General features: G+C 29.0%; 1 pseudogene across 1 annotated transcript; it reads left to right on the forward strand.

The window, feature by feature from the left end:
- The first annotated feature begins 2432 nt into the window (after positions 1–2432).
- On the forward strand, positions 2433–2520 carry BDCG_16883 (annotated as a pseudogene). Its single transcript has one exon. The product of its transcript is annotated as a tRNA-OTHER (tRNA).
- Positions 2521–5109: the final 2589 nt, after the last annotated feature.

The following is a 5109-nucleotide window of genomic DNA, read 5'->3' on the forward strand; positions in this document are numbered from 1 at the left end:
TTTCAGAAATAGTCTTATAACTATAGTTAAATGAGAACTGAGTTTCAGTGATCTTTTTCTTATAAAAGATATAATCTGTAGAGATTAACTATAATATTTATAATCAGAAGCTTCTTATAATAGTGAAATTCTTTCATTATTAATATTACTACTTTGAGAGTCTTATAACAGTGATTACTGTTAGAACTGATTATAATAGCTTATAATAGTTTACTTCAATTAAGAAACTCTTATAATAGCAGATTAACTGAGCTCAGAGACTGAGTGAGTTCTGATTCAAGATAGAATATATTAAGAGAACTAAGAACTCAGCAGATGAATTCTCTCACAGATCAGACTATATTAAGAAGATTAGAATAACAGATATAGAGAGACTAGAGAAGATAGAAAAGCTTCATAAGATACTTAGACTGAGTGTTATAAAGAGATTGACTGAAGAGTCTCTCAATTCTCTATAAGAGAAGAGAGAAAAGAGAGAGAAGAAGTCTGTATAACTACTCTCTATAACACTGAGAGTTAACACTCTGAAGATCTTCATGAGAATTCTTGAAGAGAGTATCTATAATCTGAAGAGTTTGCAGACTTTGAGAAGTGCTGTAAAAGACCTGATGTAAGAGAAAACAGAGTATAAGTCTTTATAAAATCTTCTATTCAGATTATCTGAACTGTAACTGAAGAATGAATATACTCAGTATATTTAAAAACTGCTCACAGCAGAGATCAATTCTGCAGAAATAAAGAATTAAAGAGACTTAAATAGTCTCTTATAAAGAGAGAACTGAATTTATATATCTGTAAATAAGTTTCTATGTATAGAACTTATTAAAAGACATTATAACTCTTCTCTAGTGAGTCATTTTATAGATACTAGAACTCATAAGTTACTTATAAGAAAATACTTCTAACTGAAGATGTGAGAACTTGTGAAGAAGATAGTGAATTCTTATACTATTTATCAGAATTCATGAGTAATATAATTCAGATTATATAAAGAACTTACTTCTCTACTCATCTCACAGAAATCTTGAGAATAGCTAGAAATAAATACTCTTATAAGTCTCTCTGAACGCAAGAATATATATAATGTCTATTTTAATAGTGTGCTAATGATAGTAAATCACTTTATCAAGATAACACACTTTATACTCATCTATAAGAACTTAAAGTGAAAGAATTTGACTTATATCTTCATCTATAATGTGATTCAGTTGCATGAATTATCTATAAATATTATCTCAGATAGAAGATTAATCTTCACAGAAGAGTTCTGATCTGATCTGATAATTATACTAAAGATCTTATAAGATCTAAGCATGACTTTTTATTAATAGATAGATAATCAGATAGAATATCTGATAAGTGTATTAAAATAGTATCTGTAGTACTTTGTCAATTACAATCAGAATAACTAAGTGCATTAATTATTACTTACAGAGTTTATATACAATAACTTGAAATATATTAGTATAGATAAAACTCTCTTTGAGATACTCACTGAGACTTATTCACAGATAATCTTGATAAATCTGTGAGAGTACACTATAGAGTATAGTAATATCTGTGAACAGATTGAGAGAATTCAGAAGATCTGAAAGAAAGTTTATAAATTCTTAAGAAAGACTCAAGAGTATCAGAAGAGATACTATGACTTTAAGTATATTATAAAGAGTTTTAAGAAAGATAATAGAGTCTGACTGAGTTTAGAAAACATCATTATATAAAGATTTAATAAGAAGCTGAATCTCTTACAGACAGAGTCTTATAAGATTATAAAAAAAGTTAGTTTACAGTTTTACAGATTAAAACTGTTATCTGAGTTATAAATATATAATATTTTTCATGTCTCTTTACTCTGTGAATATAAGAAATTCTCAGAAGAGAACTCTGTAACTCATTTCTCTATTTATAAAGTACTAGAGAGTGAAAGAGAATATCAGATTAAAGAGATTATTAACTCAGAGAAGTGAGATTATAAGCTCTGATTCAAGATTCAGTGATAAGAGTATTCTGATAAGATGAATAAGTTCACTTAAGAATTATCTGAGTAGATAAGACATCTGCAGAAGCTAAGACATGACTTTTATACTATGAATTCTGATAAGTCAGAATAATGTAATCTTCACTAAGAATCTGATTGTAATAAAGATATTAACATCATCATTTATAAGCTCTAGTCTATAAGATGATAAGTTTCTACTGAGATGAACAGTCTGCAGTATATACAAAGAGAAGAAGAAATCATACTCTTATTAAAGCTAAAAAATAAGAAAATAAAAACAGAGCTGTGAATATAATGTAGAGACTAATAAAGAAAAAATAAAGAAAATCTACATTCATATTCTTAATACTTATAACACTCAATTCTCTTACAACTATCAATTTCTCTCTTTAAAGAAGCAGAGAGTATCATATCTGTAATACAGATAATTGTTTCCCCGGTGGCTGAATGGTTAATGCGGCCACCTGGTAGCGCCTTGGCGTGGGAAACCAAGGCGCGTGGGTTCGAAACCCGCAGGGGATACATTAAATCCGGAACTCAAGCACCTCAGGTTTCTAATAAATACAGAGGTGTACAAATCGCTTCAATGAATCGCTCTATGTTCCTGGGCTGGGAAGTTATTATTGCATGTATCTAATTGTCACTCCTTTGTATTTCCTATGTTCTTGTTATCTTGGCATGGTCTCAACACCTGTATTTCCTCCTGTATAATCAACACTTGACCTGTATTTAACATCACGCAAGGACTCATCATAAGCTCCGCTTGCATATGAGTATAATGGAAGAATAATAATAATAATAATAACAGATAATTGTTATATTTGATATGAAGATTACTAGAAATGTATAGACTTCAGAGAAGTCAGATATCAGAGTATATACAGTTGCAGCAGAGTCTTGAAGACTGACTGTCTATATATGTAATCAGATATTTCTTACAAAGTTATGTTCACTCTCTCAGTTATGCTGAAGTATTCAGTCTGAAAATAATTAAGATATAGATTATTATTATTATTATTCTTCAATTATAGATGTATGCAGTCAGAGACTATAACATCTACCTGAGAACTTTTAGTTCTCAGGGTTTTTCCTATGTCTGTAAAGTTAACTATTATACATTCATCAATTTCAGATATGCAAAATCAGAAAATTCCAGCCCAGAATACAAAAACTGTTTACAAATTGCAGTGTTTTAACATCTTTTGATACTTTGAAACCATTTGACAATATCATGACAAAGGAAAAGAGAAAAAGAACACAGTCTCAAAGATAGACACATTAAATAGATAGATAGAAAGACATTGAAAGAAAAAGATAAAGAAAAAGATAAAGTAAAGAGAGACTATAATAAAACAAATTATTAAAAGAGAGTGTATAGCTGTTTTAACAGACTATATCTGATTGATTTCCTTCTCTTCATATTCAGATAATTCTGAATTTAGCTATTTTCTTATAGCTGCTTGAGTTTCTGATAGAAAGTCTATTAAGTATTTAATTCCTGTCTCAGTTGAGAATAAGAATCTCATATTTAATTGATTTAAATCATACTTCTCTTTCAATCTTGCTCTGAGACTATTGTATAATGCACAGTGCATTACAATATACTCAGAATTCTCATTTATATTGCAGAATAAGCATTCTATTGAGTCAAATCTATCATCAAATCTTTGTATATAAGATTTGAAATAGTCATATCCTAGTTTCAGCTGTATTATAGATGAGAATATTTTCTTTTTACATTTAATTGAACAAGATTTTCACTTGGGTTTTGTTTCAAATCTTGAATAATGTATACTCTTCTTTTGTTTCTGTCAGCTTTCATTTCACTTGTCTAAACAAGATTCTTTTATTTTTCTCTTTATAAAAGACCAGGACATAATTTTTTGAATAGATTTGCTTAATTCTGCACCCTTTTTTGCAGCTGAATCAGCCAATTCATTGCCATGAATATTCATATAAGCAGGAACTCAGTGCAGATGAATTATCAGCTTTGATATTCTTCTCTTTTAAATTTTTAAAACAGAGTTTAAGATCAGTTCAAGATTCATTTAATCATTATAAATCTGACTATTTCTAAGTCTTTTTAAAGCAGCTTGACTATCAGAGAATATTCATGTCTCTTTCAAACAATTTCCTCTTTTATGAGATTTTATTTCAATGAGTTTGAAAGCTTTCACTATTGTAAATAGTTCAGCATCAAAGACTTCACATTCAGAGCCTAGATTTCAGAAATCTGAGATAAAATTGATATTATCTTCAGTATAAGCAATGCCTGCATCTAATCTATTCAAGTTCTCATTTTTTGAGTCATCTGAATAAATCAGAATAGAGTCTTTTATATTGATTGTAGAAATTCTCTTCAAATGCTGTTCATATTCTTTCTCTTTTAATAGTTCACTTATTTGTAAGTCTATAAGAGATTCAAGCTTTTCTCTTCAGAGAGATAACTTCTCATGATCAACTTTTTCAATATTTAAAGAAGAAAATTGATTTTTAATCAGAGAGCATACTCTGTACAGTTGAGAAGACATTTTCTTTGAAGAATTATTTTCATTTCAATCAAGAAATCTATTCCAATTCAGTTCATTTCCAGAGTTAATTGATGAAAATGAAGAAGAGACTCTTTCTCTGATTATATGATTTGAGCTCATCTTTACAACTCTCAGAGCATAGTTCATACAGGCTTTTTCAAATCTAATAGCAGAAGAAGGGATTGAAGCTTCAATTTCCATTGCTTTAATAGAAGATGATTTGAATGCTTTCAGAATTCTTCTCAAGGCTCTGTTTTACAGACTTTGAAAGAGTTCAGTGAAATTCTCTTGATTATTTCATCAAACTTGAACTTCATAATCAGCTACTGATGTAATACAGGCTATATATAACTGTCTTATAGCCTGGAAGGATAGACCTCTCTCTGTATTTAATAGTCTGATTATGTTGTTTAATAGTCTTTCTGCCTTGACAGTTCTTTGTTGAATGTGATATTTAAAATTCAACTTGAAGTTTAACCATACTTCTAATCATTTGACATTTACACTGGGTTTAATCTCTCTATTTAAAAGAGTTAGAGATAGTTCTTTCCCATTGAATCTAGAAAAGAAATGAATTAA

The sequence above is a fragment of the Blastomyces dermatitidis genome (assembly GCF_000003525.1).
Source record: "Blastomyces dermatitidis ER-3 genomic scaffold supercont1.4, whole genome shotgun sequence".
NCBI lineage: Eukaryota > Fungi > Ascomycota > Eurotiomycetes > Onygenales > Ajellomycetaceae > Blastomyces > Blastomyces dermatitidis.